The sequence below is a fragment of the Bos mutus genome, chromosome 18 (genome assembly GCF_027580195.1).
Source record: "Bos mutus isolate GX-2022 chromosome 18, NWIPB_WYAK_1.1, whole genome shotgun sequence".
In the NCBI taxonomy this organism is placed as follows: Eukaryota; Metazoa; Chordata; class Mammalia; order Artiodactyla; family Bovidae; genus Bos; species Bos mutus.
Window position 1 is genome coordinate 1,555,976 of NC_091634.1, and position 16,692 is coordinate 1,572,667.

Consider the following 16,692-nt stretch of genomic DNA (forward strand, 5'->3'; position numbering starts at 1 on the left):
CCAGCACACCAGACAGCCGAAGGAAAAGGGAAGGCTGTGATGGGCCCAGGGCGAGGCTTTGGGTCGGACGAGGCCGGAGGACTGAAGCCACACTCGCCGCAGAGCCTGGAAAATTCCGCTCTGCAGCTCCCGGGGTGCTGTCCCCAGGCCCCCCCGCCTCCCTGACGCCCAGCTGCGGTTTCCATAGCAACAGCCCGAGCTGTGCATCCTTCAGGGGCAGGTGGGCACCCCAGCGAGGAGGGGGCCAACGCCAGATGAGCCCGGTGTGGAGGGCCGAGGGAGGGGGCCCAGGCCTTCGCCTCCGGGGGTCAATGCTCATTTTGAGGGCACAGCTGTGAGTCACCCTCTGCAGCGCGTCTGCTGAGGGGAGGACCAACGTCAGGAGCCTCTGCGGACGTGGCTGGAAACCCTGAGTGTCTTCTCTGCAGTGCGCCAGCAGTTCACACTTTCCAAATATCGATCGGTCAGAAACATCAACCGAGCCCCCCATCCCCCCCACCAGGACTGGCCTGTGCTCGAGTATGGGGAATAAAATCATGACCCACAGAAAAGATAAAAGAGCCCCCCCTTTGCCCCCAGGGGCTGGGAGACTGTCCGCAGAGTCAGCTTTCCACACATCTTCCTCACCCATCCTCTCCTTCAGACACTATTCAGTGACACTGACTCCGTGGCAGAGCTTGAACCAAGGCTGCTGAGGATGTCAAAGAGCCCCGGACAGACCCCTGCTCCCCTGATCCTCTGAGAGCGGGCCCAGCGCTCGGCTGACACTCCACACAGCACCTCCAGGCAGAGTCCTGCGGATAAGCCCAGTGTGGGAAGCCATCCGTCCAGACCCCATCCCAGGATCTCGGGTCTTAGAGAAAGCTGTTTGGTCACAAGAAACTCAGTCTGCACAGGGTGGAATTCACCGCCCTTCTGCTCTGGGCCCCCGGGTGGGGCCTTGGATCTGCCTCTCTGCTCTGGGCCAGGTGGCGGCAGCTGACGAGGCCGCCTCGGGAGGAAGCGGGGGTCTTTGTGCCTTGGAATGTCTGGCCTGAATCACTCTCAGTGCGGGAGGCTGGGCAGTTCGCAGGAAGGGCCGGGAGGGACAGAGGGGAGGGGGATGGTCTCCAGGTTTGGGCGGCTCTTCTGAAAAAGCACATGGGAATGTGGGTGAAGATGGGCCACAATAAGATGGAGGTGTCCGCACGACCCTAAGTGTCTTCGCCAACGTGTGTGAATTCGTTGCCTCTTTCCCAAAACTGGGTGAGCCGGGCCGCTTGGCGTCGTTGTCTGCATCCAAGGTGGTGATGCTGGGAGAGGTGAGGGTGCTGGGGAGGAGGGGGCAGGTGGGGCCCTGACCTAGGAGGCGGGCCTGTCTCTGTCACCTGCATTCTCTTTCTTCCCACATGTGAAGAGCAGGGACATGGCTACCCACTCCAGTATTCCTGCCTGGAAAATCCCCTGGTCAGAGGAGCCTGGCCGGCTACAGCACATGGAGTCACAAAAAGTCAGACACAACTGAGTGACTAGCACTTCCACTTACTTTCACAAGGCCATGCAGGGACTTCCCGGGTGACTCAGTGGCAAACAGTCCTCCTGTCAATGCAACAGACCTGGGTTACATCCCTGGGCTGGGAAGATCCCCTGGAGGAGGGCATGGCAACCCACCGCAGTATTTCTGCCTGGAGCATCCCATGGACAGAGGAGCCTGGCGGGCTGCTGTCCCTGCAGTCACAGAGAGTCAGACAGGACCAAGCACTTGGCGGCGGCAGCACAGCGGCCGGAACCCAGCACCGTCATGAAACCCAGGTCATCAACGCGGCCACTCCACCACCCCAGTCTTCCTCCTGCCTTCATCAGTCTGGTTATCTATGTATGGAGAGCACTTGGCGGGAACGCTGCTGCCTGGGCAGGTGTGAAGGAGCCTAGCAGGGCTGTGGGCAGCAGGCACGGAACGGCTCGGTACGGGCTCGGTGTGGGACGGCGGACCTCCGGGGCTGCTCGCCCATGTGTCCGGGGAGCCCTGCTTAGCGTGTTTGGAAGCTTCGACCGCAGCTGTGCAGGACACAGCCCTGCTGCTGTGGGAACGGGCGGGACACAGGCATGGGGGCTTCAACAGCTGCCTGGCACCCAGTCAAGGCTCAGAGCGCTCCGCTCTGAGATTTTCAAGTCCTAGTTGGGCCAACACATTCCCACAGACGAGAAGACATGAGAACAGTGTCCGCTCCTCGGCCCGGCCTGGCATCTGGGCGCAGCTAATCCCCGCTCCGCGTGCTGCCCGGCTTGACATGAGGAGCCCGTTTCTCCTCCCAAAGAGTGTGTCTCAGAGACTCTGTGTGTGCCGGGGGCGCTGACAGTGGGAACCTCAGATTTCCGAAAGTTCCAGGCCCGGGCTCCCCTGGGACCCGCCTCCCCCTTCTGCGGGCTCCATGGCAACAGCCCCAGCGTCTCCGCGGTCCCAGCTGGGTGGGATGGGGGAGCACAGGGCAGACACCGCCGCTGAGGGGGCGGCACGCGGGAGCGCTCCCTGGAACCACACCTTCGGGGGGGGGCATCGGCGGGCCTGCGCGGGCGCCTGCACGTGCTCAGAACTCACAACCCGCCGGCGCCCCCACACCAGCGCTGCCTGTTCTCATCGCTCACCCGCTTGCTCCGCGGGCCCCTCGAGTCCTGGGTGGTTGTGCCAGGAGGGGGCGGAGGTGTGAACAGCAGTGATCACAGAAGGCAAGGCCGCTCTGTACTGGTTAGGGGCGCCCCTACCCTCCCCCGCCCCCGCCCCCCCATCCACACGTCACAATCGTACACCCCATCCGGTGCTTCAGAAGGAAGCTGTATTAGGACTTGTTCAGTCGCTCAGTCGTGTCCGACTCTTCGCGACCCCAGGGACTGCAGCATGCCAGGCCTCCCTGTCCATCACCATCTCCCGGAGTTTCCTTAAACTCCTGTCCATCAAGTCGGTGATGCCATCCAACCATCTCATCCTCTGCCACCCTCTTCTCCTGCCTTCAGTCTTCCCCAGCATCAGGGTGTTTTCCAATGCGTCAGCCCAGGGACAGGGTTTTAACGAGGTGATTCACTTAGAACAAGGTACGATGGGTGGGCCCTGATTCAGTGGGTGCACCTCCTTATAAGGATAAGAGGAGGAGGCTTCCGCCGAGGCTCAGTGTGAAGAATCACCCGGCCAACGCAGAAGTGAGTTCGATCCCTGCTCTGGGAGGAGGTCACATGCTGAGGAGCAGCTGAGCCACAGCTACTGAGCTGGAGCTCTAGAGCCCGAGCAGAGACTGCTGCAGTCCAAGCCCCTGAAGCCTGGCTCCGCAACAGAAGTCACCGCAACTGGAGAGAAATGCCCGCTAGGCACAGCTAAAGAAATGCCCTCCCAGCAACGAAAACACAGCACAGCCCCAAACAAATAAATTTCAGAAAAAGACTGATCAGGGCACAGACAAGCACAGAGGGCAGATGAGAGGGAGCAGCCCAGCAGAGAGGCCTCGGGGGAACCAAGCCTGCCGACTCAGGATGGAGGAAGGCCCGCCTGCAGAACCACAAGAGGGTGGATTTCTGTAGTTTAAGCCATGCCATCTGTGCGATTTCTTATGGAAGCCCTGGAGACTAACGCAGCGCTCCTGTCTTATGGGAGAGAGCGTTCTTTAAAATCAGTTTCTTTTTTTTTTTAAGATTTTCTTTTTAAAAACATATTTATTTTTAATTGGAGGATAATTGCTTCAGAGTGTTGGTTTCTGCCATACAGCCACATCAATCAGCCACAGGTATACATGTGCCCCCCCACCTCCCTCCCACCCCATCCCACACCTCTGGGTCGTCCGGAGCACCGGGCTGAGGTCCCCGTGTTGTACAGTGACTTCCCACCCACTATCTTTTTCACATGTGGCCGTGTGTTTTTTCAAGGCTCCTCTCTCGGTTCTTCCCACCCTCTCCTTGCCCCGCTGTGTCCACAAGCCTGTTCTCTATGTCTGCGACTCTATTCCTGCCCTCAGATGGGTTAATCAGAACCATCTTTCTAGATTCCATATATATGCATTAATATATGTTTGTTTTTCTCTTTCTGACTCATTTCAGTCTGTATAACAGGCTCAAGGTTCACCCACCTCACTAGAACTGACTTAGACGTGTTCTTTTTTATGGCTCAGTAATATTCCAGACCACCTGACCTGCCTCTTGAGAAATGTGTGTGCAGGTCAGGAAGCAACAGTTAGAACTGGACATGGAACAACAGACTGGTTCCAAATAGGAAAAGGGGTATGTCAAGGCTGTATATTGTCACTCTGCTTATTTAACTTATATGCAGAGTACATCATGAGAAATGCTGGGCTGGAAGAAGCACAAGCTGGAATCAAGATTGCCGGGAGAAATATCAATAACCTCAGATATACAGGTGACACCCTTCTTATGGCAGAAAGTGAAGAAGAACTAAAGAGCCTCTTGATGAAAGTGAAAGAGGAGAATGAACAAGTTGGCTTAAAACTCAACATTCAGAAAACTAAGATCATGGCATCCGGTCCCATCACTTCATGGCAAATAGATGGGGAAACAGTGGAAACAGTGTGAGACTTTATTTTTCTGGGCTCCAAAATCACTGCAGATGGTGACTGCAGCCATGAAATTGGAAGATGCTTACTCCTTGGAAGGAAGGTTATGACTAACATAGACAGCATATTAAAAAGCAGAGACATTACTTTGCCAACAAAGGTTCGTCTAGTCAAGGCTATGGTTTTTCCAGTGGTCATGTATGGATGTGAGAGTTGGACTATAAAGAAAGCAGAGTGCTGAAGAATTGATGCTTTTGAACTGTGGTGTTGGAAAGGACTCTTGAGAGTCCCTTGGACTGCAAGGAGATCCAACCAGTCCATCCTAAGGGAGATCAGTCCTGGGTGTTCATTGGAAGGACTGATGTTGAAGCTGAAGGTCCAATATTTAAGCCACCTTATGCGAAGAGCTGACTCATTTGAAAAGACCCTGATGCTGGGTAAGATTGAGGGCAGGAGGAGAAGGGGACGACAGAGGATGAGATGGTTGGATGGCATCACCAACTCGATAGACATGGGTTTGGGTGGACTCTGGGAGTTGGTGATGGACAGGGAGGCCTGGCGTGCTGCAATCCATGGGGTTGCAAAGAGTCGGACACGACTGAGCGACTGAACTGAACTGAACTGAATATTCCACTATATATATACACCACATCTTCTCTGCCCACTCATCTGTCAGTGGACATCCAGCTTGCTTCCATGTCCTAGCTGTTATAAATAAAGCTGCAGTGAGCACTGGGGCACCTGCGTCTTTCTCAGTTATGGTTTCCTCAGGGTATATGCCCAGTAGTGGGATTGTTGGGTCATGTGGGCATCCCAGGTGGCACTAGTGGTAAAGAATCCTTCTGCCAATGCAGGAGACCTGGGTTCAATTCCTGGGTCAGGAAGATCCCCCAGGGGAGGAAATGGCCAACCCATTCCAACGTTCTGGCCTGGGAGATCCCATGGACAGGGGAGCCTGGCGGGCTAAGGTCCGTGGGGTCACAAAGAGTTGGACACGACTTAGTGGCTAAACAACAACAACATATGTATACGTACAACTGGCTCACTTTGCTATACAGCAGAAACTAACGACATTATAAATCAACTCTACTCCAGAACAAATTAAAAAACACCGCATCAGCTTGCCTTGTGTTCTCCCTGTCATGGGCTGCTATTAGAAATTCCTCTTTCGTGCATTTGTTCCTGTGTTGATAGGCTTCTTGTCTGCTAGGATATAAAACCCATGAAATCAGGGATTTTTTTTTTTTTCTTTTTGGCAAATGTATTATTAAAACATTTTTTTTTTAAATTGAGGTCAAAGTCACATCACATAAAGCCCACCATTTTAACCGTATTTAACTGTGCAGTTCAGCGGTAATAAGGACACTCACATTGTCGTGAAAACCTCACCATCGTCCGTCTCCCGAAAGCTTCCCCTTCCTAAACGGAAGCTCTGTCCCCATTAAACACCAAGTCCCCATCGCCTCTCCCGACCCACACCCCTGGCCCCTGGGTCTACCAGTGTATTTTCTTTGTTTTTTTTTTTTCCAAAATGTGACTTTCTTTTATTTATTGCCTTGTAAAACTTCTTATTTTGTGCTGGGGTATAGCCGATTAACAAACAATGCTGTGATGGTTTCATGTGGATGGCAAAGGGACTCAGTGCTACATGGACAGGTACCCATTCTCCCCCAACTCCTCTCCCGACCCGGCTGCCACATGATTATTGAGTAGAGTTCCCTGTGCTGCAGTAAGGACCTCGTTTCTTAAAAAGAAAAGCAGTTGGTTTTTAATCTTGAAGACTTGCTGCTAGAGATACATCTTGGGGGTGACTGGCCTGCAGACTGGTCCGAAGCGCCCATTCCTGTTCACCTTTACGCTCCCAACTAGAAACAAGCCAACAGACTCATTTCCCCTAAGTGTTTCCAGCTGCACGATGTCAGTGTCCACAGTTCAGTTTCCAGATGGGCAATTAGAGTTAATAAACCTTAAACCTGACAGTGTCAACCCCGAAACACTGTGTTGAGTTTACGAAGAAAAAAACGGAGGTCGCTGTTGCCTCCTGCCGCTTTTCTGATGCTTTCTGGAACAGACCACCTCTGTCATCCTTCGGAGGCCGAAAGCTCTCCTTCAGACGGTTTGGGGTCTGGAAGAGGGTCTGTGCTGGCTTTGTCTGGGGATGTTTCCTATTTGGGGTAACACAGAATATCAGTCTCTGATTTGGAAGTGTCCTGGGATGGGTATTTTGTGTTTATTCAAATGCAGAGAGAGTTTCTTGAATGAAGGCGCTAGATCCCAGCAACAGAATGCAGGAAGGTTTCCACTACAATTTAACATCATAGAAGTAATAAATATACGGACTTCCCTGGCAGTCTACTGGTTAAAGACCTTGCCTTCCAAAGCAGGAGGTGCGGGTTCCAGCCCTGGTCCGGGAGCTAAGATTCTACACGCCTTGGCCAAGACACTCAAACATCGAAGAGAAGTATTGTGGTGACAAATTCAATAAAGACTTTAAAAATGGTCCACACTCCAAAAAACTCTTTTAAAGAAAAGTTAAAAATATAGTACAAGTTTTCAGATTTTTTTTTTTCTCCTGAATTACTCAGGTTTGATTCATACCATATATTCTTAGGAAATTTTGGTTTCTCTTAATGGGCTCATTAAAGACTTCCTTGTTCATTAAAGTATTCATTGTCATTGGTGGAATAATGTAAAGAAATTTCTTTATACTTAAAATCCATTGGTTTTCAGAAAATATGAATGACTTTACCACGGAATTACCTAATTATCATAATTAGATTACCAGTTAGGCCAATCTTTTGGAAAATGACATCTATTTTTGGTGCTATTACTCCATAAAAGGCAACTGCCTGATATATCTATGTCTCTTGCAGTACTGCTCTCATCTATACTCTGAAGAGATTTAAAATACGATTTTGTACCTGATGCAGAGATTGTAGGACCAGATTCATCTGTTGTCTGTCTGCTTTGAGGCTGTGGATTTTAAGCGGTAAATTATTTTAGGCCCCATTATAAAAGAAACGAACTGAACTGAACGGATAAAAGAAAACTACTGTCTACCACATCATGGCAACGATGTTGACATCTGAAACACATACGTTTTGGAGTAAATGAAAGACCGTCACTGTGATTCTGAGCACTGATCTTTGGACAAAATTCTTGTGTAAGTTTTGTTTCTACAAAGTTCTGCCTCGTGTGTGTGTGTTCATCATTACGATGTAATCAAGTATGCGATCTCAGGAAGTACTTGTTGTTTATCTGACACTCAAGTTTAATTAGAATCCTGTATTTTCATTTGCTAAATCTGGCAACTGTATAACAACCACGGTAGTGATAAAAATAACCACAAATGTTTGTTTAATGCTTACTGAGTTCCAGGTTACCTAATGATCTGGGACACATTTATGTTATAATTAAAGTTTAAAAAAAGAAAGAAAGAGAGAGACAGGAAGCCAAACAATATAAAAACTGTATAACTCCATTCGGAAGCAAAACATGTTCCTTCATTTATCCGGTCACCCAGCCGTTATCGGTTGATGTCCTGGTAAGCACCAGGAGGTACAGCAAGCTTCGACCACAGAGCACCTAGAATCACACAGTGACGCCCGCGCAAGAGGGCAGCAGGACAAAGTGGGCAGAAAACAGAGAGAAAGAAGAAGGAAGAGGGGGAGAGGGAGACAAGGAGGCTTCATTTATTCTAACTTTTTTTTCAGATTTTTTCCCCCACATTTTTGCCATAATTTAGCAGACAGCATCTTTCTTTTACAGTGCTGCCTGTGATAATTCGCACCTTAAAACCCATAGCACAGTGTGAAAAATAAAATGAAATGTTCTGTGGCAGCCTGGATGGGCGTGGTGTTTGAGGAAGACTGGATACCTGTATATGGATGGCTGAGTCCCTTTGCTGTTTACCTGAAACTATCACAACATTGTTAATCGGCTCTACCCCAGTACAAAACAGGAAGTTTGAAAACTAAATAGTTAAAAACAACAAATGAATGGGATCTTTAAATGTTCGATTCACTCAACTGATACCTTTCTGTGAGGAGGAGGAAAGCCAGGACATTTTAGATCGGATCTTTTCTTTCAAGGTAAAAGGCAGCAAAGATAAAGAGTACACAGCAAGACCAGCTCTTGCTGTGGGTGAGGAGAGGGAGTCCTCTCCAAGGAAATAAGGACACAGAAAGCAAGCTGGAGAGACACTGGTGAGAGGCGCAATCCAGGAAACTCCCTGCAAAACAGCCTGCAGTTGGCAAAGGGATGGGTCTCCGGGACACTGACCACCCCTGCTCTGTCCATGGCAACCGTTCTCTTCCGGGGTCACAGGGTAACCGTAGGGAATTCCACTTGGCTTTGGGGGCCTTGTGGAGGGGCTAGGGGCAGTAGGACTGCCTGAGAAAGTGGCGTGTTGACGGTCTGCAGAGCCAAGTGTGAGCTGTCATCACAAAATGCCCCGGACAGCAGCTTCTCACAGTTCTGGACGCTGGGAAGGCTGGAGTAAGGTACCAGCACCACTGGGAAACCTGTTTTAGTACCCCCCGACCCGCCCGCCATGTCCTCAAGTGATGGAGAGAAAAACCATCTCTCCGTGTCTCTGTGCTGTGTTGTTCAGTCACTCGATCATGTCTGACTCTTTGTGACGCCATGGACTGCAGCACGCCAGGCCTCCCTGTCCTTCACTATCTCCTGGAGCTTGCTCAAACTTATGTCCATTGAGTCGGTGATGCCATCCAACCATCTCATCCTCTGTTGTCCCCTTCTCCTCCTGCCCTCAATCTTTCCCAGCATCAGGGGCTTTTCCAATGAGTTGGCTCTTCGCATCAGGTGGCTTCAGCTTCAGCATCAGTCCTTGTTTCCCCACTTTCTGTCTTTGTGACAATTCCTTTCTCCAAAGCCAAAGGGCCAGAGCCTTGTCACTGACCACTGGTCTGGTGCTTTTACTGTGGTGACCCAGCCCAACCTCTGCTGGGAATCCAAGCCCTGCTTCAAGACACGCAAGCCCAGGCCACCCAGATGAGCTTTGAGTTTCACTGAGATGGAAACTGAACCAAGAAAAGACAATAAACACAAAAGCTCCCCGTTTCCAACCTTCAGTTCACCACCAAGGACCTTACACTCTCTGCAGAGGCAAAAATGGGCAGTGGGACTGTGGGGGCTCCCCACTAGCCTGCCCTGAGGCTCAGGCCTTCATTATTTCAGTAAATATTTAAGGAAGGCACACCGTGTGCCAGGACAGGGTTCGAAACAGGCTCCACAGACTGGAAAATCCTGGTTCGCAGGCTGGGCTCCCCGCGTCCCTTCCGCGGCCCCGCCCCTTCCCCACGGTGGCTGCAGTTTCCATGGCGATGGTCGGTTCCTATCTCTGTTGCTAAGGGCAGATGGCAATCTGGGGACAGGGAGCGGGCACACAGGTTGATTAATCTCATGGAAAGACAACAGTGGGTATCGGGGGGAGGCAGAAGACGCTCCAGGCTGCAGCCACCTTAGGGTGCCTTGCAATGCGGTTGTGGAAGACGAGAAACACGCATGCGCTGGACTCTGCAGAGTCGGTTAAAATCAGGCGGCTGCCGCAGCCCCCAGCGATAACAGTGTCCTCCGCCCTCAGAATGCATTAGGGTGCTCGGTAAATATCGACTGGGCTCTTCGGTATGCCAGGCCCCGGTCTCTGAGCAGAGAATAAATGTCAGTCACACAGGTTTCTACCCTGTGCTTTGTCCCAGTGGGAGAAATGTGCATTCCTCCCCAGCGTCAGGCTCTTTACTGAACAAGGTCACAAGGGACCAGTCTCTTCCAGGGGGTAGGTAGCCAACTAGTCTTGGGGAAATGGCAGCCTGTGCCTCTGCCGCTGAGCCTGTGAGCCTGCCCTGGTGCAGGGGAGCTGGAGGATGAGCAGGAGGATTAGTACAACTCCAACCGTGGAGGAGAGCTACCACGTGACCCAGCAACCCCACTCCTGGGTGTGTCCCGGGAGAAAACCATCATCGGAAAAGATACACAGACCCCTGTGTTCACAATAGCCAGGACACGGGAACAACCTAGATGTCCACAGAGGAATGGATCAGGAAGATGTGGCCCACGTGCACACCGGAATGCTGTGCAGCCATAGAAGAGAGTCATATAGTGCCGCCTGCAGCCCCGTGGGCGGACCTAGAGACTGTCAGACGCAGAAGGACGGACGACGTGATATTGTTTATATGTGGGATCTAAAAAAAAGCGTACAAATGAACTTATTTACAAAACAGAAGTAGGGTCACAGAGGCAGAAAACAGACTTATGGTCACCAGGGAGGAAGGAGCAGAGGGATAAAGTGGGAGACTGGGGCTGAAACAGACACACTACTATGTGTAAAACAGGTAGCTAATAAGGACCTACTGTGTAGCACAGAGACCTCTATTCAACACTCTGTAAAGGTCTACAGGGGAAAAGATTTTAAAAAGAGTGGACATATTATGAAAAAGTGGCAGTGCTAGTCACTCAGGCATGTCCAACACTTTGCAAGAACACTGGAATGAGTTGCCATTCCCTTCTCCAGGGGATCTTCTTGATCCACGGATTGAACTCAGGTCTCCTGTGTTGCAGGCAGATTCTTTACCATCTGAGCCACCAGGGAAGCCACCTGGCTACATGTTTAACTGATTCACTTTGTCATACACATGAAATTAACTCTACGTTGTAAGTCAACTCTACTCCAATACAAATTTTTAAAAAAAGAAAAAGGTTGACAAGCTCTCTGACAGGAAGAACTGTTTTAGATACATGCTAAGGTGCTGGCTCAGACCATGAACTCCTTATTACCAAATTCAGACTTAAATTGAATAAAGTAGGGAAAACCACTAGACCATTCAGGTATGACCTACATCAAATCCCTTATGATTATACAGTGGAAGTGAGAAATAGATTGAAGGGCCTAGATCTGATAGCTAGAGTGCCTGATGAACTATGGAATGAGGTTCATGACATTGTACAGGAGACAGGGATCAAGATCATCCCCATGGAAAAGAAATGCAAAAAAGCAAAATGGCTGTCTGGGGAGGCCTTACAAATAGCTGTGAAAAGAAGAGAAATGAAAACCAAAGGAGAAAAGATATAAGCATCTGAATGCAGAGTTCCAAAGAATAGCAAGAAGAGATAAGAAAGCCTTCCTCAGCGATCAATGCAAAGAAATAGAGTAAAACAACAATGGGAAAGACTAGAGATCTCTTCAAGAAAATAAGAGATATCAAGGGAACATTTCATGCAAAGATGGGCTCAATAAAGGACAGAAATGGTATGGACCTAACAGAAGCAGTAGATATTAAGAAGAGGCGGCAGGAATACACAGAAGAACTGTACAAAAACGATCTTCACAACCAAGATAATCATGATGGTCTGATCACTCACCTAGAGTCAGACATCCTGGAATGTGAAGTCAAGTGGGCCTTAGAAAGCATCACTACGAACAAAGCTAGTGGAGGTGATGGAATTCCAGTTGAGCTATTTCAAATCCTGAAAGATGATGCTGTGAATGCGCTGCACTCAATATGCCAGCAAATTTGGAAAACTCAGCAGTGGCCACAGGACTGGAAAAGGTCAGTTTTCATTCCAATCCCAAAGAAAGGCAATGCCAAAGAATGCTCAAACTACCGTACAATTGCACTCATCTCACACGCTAGTAAAGTAATGTTCAAAATTCTCCAAGCCAGGCTTTAGCAGTATGTGAACCATGAACTTCCAGATGTTCAAGCTGGTTTTAGAAAAGGCAGAGGAACCAGAGATCAAATTGCCAACATCCGCTGGATCATAGAAGTGAGAGAGTTCCAGAAAAACATCTATTTCTGCTTTATTGACTATGCCAAAGCCTTTGACTGTGTGGATCACCATAAACTGTGGACAATTCTGAAAGAGATGGGAATACCAGACCACCTGACCTGCCTCTTGAGAAATCTGTATGTAGGTCAGGAAGCAACAGTTAGAACTGGACATGGAACAACAGACTGGTTCCAAATAGGAAAAGGAGTACATTAAGGCTGTATATTGTCACCCTGCTTATTTAACTTACATGCAGAGTACATCATGAGAAACGCTGGACTGGAAGAAACACAAGCTGGAAACAAGATTGCCAGGAGAAATATCAATAACCTCAGATATGCAGGTGATACCACCCTTATCGCAAAAAGTGAAGAGGAACTCAAAAGCCTCTTGATGAAAGTGAAAGCAGAGAGTGACAAAGTTGGCTTAAAACTCAACATTCAGAAAATGAAGATCATGGCATCTGGTCCCATCACTTCATGGGAAATAGATGGAGAAACAGTGGAAACAGTGTCAGACTTTATTTTTTGGGGCTCCAAAATCACTGCAGATGGTGACTGCAGCCATGAAATTAAGATGCTTACTCCTTGGAAGGAAAGTTATGACCAACCTAGATAGCATATTCAAAAGCAGAGACATTACTTTGCCAACAAAGGTCCGTCTAGTCAAGGCTATGGTTTTTCCTGTGGTCATGTATGGATGTGAGAGTTGGACTGTGAAGAAAGGTGAGCGCCGAAGAATTGATGCTTTTGAACTGTGGTGTGAGAGTCCTTTGGACTGCAAGGAGATCCAACCAGTCCATTCTGAAGGAGATCAGCCCTGGGATTTCTTTGGAAGGAATGATGCTAAAGCTGAAACTCCAGTAGTTTGGCCACCTCATGCGAAGAGTTGACTCATTGGAAAAGACTCTGATGCTGGGATGGATTGGGGGCAGGAGGAGAAGGGGACGACAGAGGATGAGATGGCTGGATGGCATCACTGACTCGATGGACATGAGTTTGAGTGAACTCCAGGAGTTGGTGATGGACAGGGAGGCCTGGCGTGCTGCGATTCATGGGATAGCAAAGAGTCAGACACGACTGAGCGACTGAACTGAACTGAACTGAAGGTGCTGGAGAAGACTCTTGAAAGTCTCCTGGACTGCAAGGAGATCAAACCAGTCAATCCAAAAGGAAATCAACTGTGAATATTCACTGGAAGAAGTGATGCTGAAGCTGAAACTCCAATACTTTGGCCACTTGATGACTGGCCACTTGAAGAACGGACTCACTGGAAAAGACCCTGATGCTGGGAAAGATTGAAGGTGGGAGAAGGGGACGACAGAGGATGAGATGGTTGGATGCCATCACTGACTCAATAGACATGAGTTTGAGCAAGCTCTGGGTGATGGTGAAGGACAGGGAAGTCTGGCGTGTTGCAGTCCGTGGGGTCGCAAAGAGTCAGACACGACTGAGCGACTGAACAACAAGGAAGTGGTAACATCTGAGCAGAAAGCTGAATGAGGGAGAAGGAAACATGGAGCTCTTTAAAAAAAAAGAGTAGAGAGATCGAGGCAGAGGGAATGGTTAAGTGCAAAGGCCCCGAGGCAGGAACCTCGAGACACCTGCTGGAAACGACATGGCAGTCAGCAACGGACACAGAGGTTAGGAGGTGGCGTCTACTCGGCAGCCAGCTCAGGCAAAGCCTCACGAGATCCTGGGCTTCCTTTCTTTTCTCTCCTAAAAAACATGTATTTGGCCGTGCCAGGTCTCAGCAGTGGCGTGTGGGATCTAGTTCCCCGACTGGGGACTGAGCCTGGGCCCCCTGCACTGGGAGAGCGGAGTCTTAGCCAGTGGACCACAGGGAAGTCTCACTGGGCTTTCTTAATCAATGACTAGCATGGATCCTGATGGAGTTTCTGCTATGAGTCAGGCCCCCAGATGCACAAGCTCCCTGCAGTCGTGGAGCTCATGGTTATTAGGAGATTAGGCATATTAATCTGATCATCAAAAGATAAACGCCTTTCACAACATCATATATGCATTCAGCACCTTTTTGCTGCTTATGGTCTCCGCCTCGGCTGGGTGTCCCCGGATACATGAGACAGGCATGGATGATGATGGGGGCGGTGTGAGCAGACACAGTGGACACACTTGTTGAGGTGGGGGCGGTGGCCGTCTCCCCGGCCGAAGGAGGCTCCGTGGCTCCGGAGCAGCGAGGGAATGCTGCTGCTGGTGGTTCAGGCGGTCAGTCGCGTCAGACCCTGCGTCCCTGAGGCCTGCGACTAAAGCCCGCGCAGCCAAGTAAATAATCACACGCACACACACACACACGCGTGTGCGTGCACACACATGTCGTCCCTGAGGACTGCGACTAAACCCTACGCAGCCAAGTAAATAATCACACGCACACACACACACACGCGTGTGCGTGCACACACATGTCATCCCTGAGGACTGCGACGAAAGCCCATGCAGCCAAGTAAATAATCACACGCACACAGGCGTGTGCGTGCACACACATGCGTGTGCACACACAGCCGTACGCACATGCACACACATGCGCACACACACAGCCACACACACACATACACAACACCCACAAACATGTGCGTGTGCACAAACACACGCACACACGCGCACGGACACCCACGCGCACGCACGCACACACGCACGCGCGCACACACACACACACAGCCACATTAAGAAAGGAAAATGCATATGACGTAAAGTTTACCATTGTAACCGTTTTATCAGCGCGCTGCTCCGTGGCACTCAGTCCATTCGCGCTGTGCTGCCGTCACCACCATCCGTCCACAGAACTCTTTTCGTCCTCCCCAGCTGACACCCTGTCCCCTCCACACAGTAAAGCCCCCTCCCTCCCAGTGCCGGCCCCCACCACCCCACTTTGTGTCTCTACTGCAGTATAGGGACCTCACGTAAGAGCAGTCACGCAGTATCTGTCCTTCTGTGACTGACTGACTGCACCGAGCATCATGTCCTCAAGCTCCCCCATGCCGTAGCATTCTGTCAGAATGTCCTTCCTTTGCGGGATAAATATTCCGTTGCGTGTATACACCACATCCACATCGTGTGTCCATCCAGCTGCGGATGGACACTGGCTTGCCTACGCCTTCTGGATACTTCTTCTATGAACACGGGTGCACATCTGAGTCCCTGCTTTCAATCCTTTGGGGTTTACACGCTCAGAGATGGAATTCCCTGCTGCTCTGGGGCTTCTCCAATGGCTGAGCGGGGAAAGAATTTGCGCGCCATGCAAGAGACACAGGAGACCAGGGTTCGATCCCTGGGTCGGGAAGATCCCCTGGAGAAGGAAACGGAAACCCCCTCCAGGATTCTTGCCTGGAGAATCCCATGGACAGAGGAGCCTGGTAGGCTACAGTCCGCGGGGTCGCAGAGTCGGACACGGCTGAGCACGCATCCGCACGTGGTCGTTCTGTGCTTCGTTTTCTGAGGCCCCTCCATATGGCTTTCCACAGCAGCTGCACCATTCTACATTCCCCTCGGAAGCGCTCCAGAGAACGCACATTTCTAGTTATTCACAGACAACGAACGTGAAACCAGAGGATTCTCGGCTGGGATTTTAAACGTACCCTCAGTCTGATACAAGATTCCAGAATATTCCACCCTCCAAGGCCCACTCTGTTGATTCTCAGCTACGTCCCCCTCCTCCTCTTGGCAGTTGTTTCCATGGCAACAGATTGAGCTTGCCGGGGTTGCTAAGGTACCCAAGAGCCCGGAGGAGGAAGCAGGCTGATGTGAGGGCTGAGCAGCCAGTCTGAGTGAGGAGTGGGGAGGCCCGGGAGGCTCTAAGCCTGGAGGCACCCCCTCCATGGCTGTGCCCCCCTCCCCACTCTCTGTGCTTATCCTCTGACACAAGGGCAAGGGCAAGAACGCCGCCCCGAGCCCCCCAGAGTCTACAAAGCCCACATTCTCACATGGACCCCGTGACATATGCACTGAGTGGCCTCCTTGCATTTTCGTCTGTTCTTTCACTTATTCATTCAACAAACATTCCTTGCAGGAGACACCAGAGCATCGAGTTCGATCCCTGGGTCGGGAAGATCCCCTGGAGGAGGAAACGGCAACCCAGTCCAGTAGTCTTGCCTGGAGAATCCCATGGACAGAGGAGCCTGGCGGGCTACAGTCCATGGGGTCGCAAAAAGAGTCGGACACGACTGAGTGACTCAACAACAACATTCTTCTGAGGGACCGTTCTCTCCTGAAGGTCACTCACATCCTCCAACCCCACGTCCCCTATTAAGATGGTATTTAAACCTAAACTCTAGGCCCCCTCAGGGAGCCATTCATTTCCTTCTGATTCTCTCCCATGGTAATAAACTTCTGTTTTCTCTGTCATTAATCTTTTATTA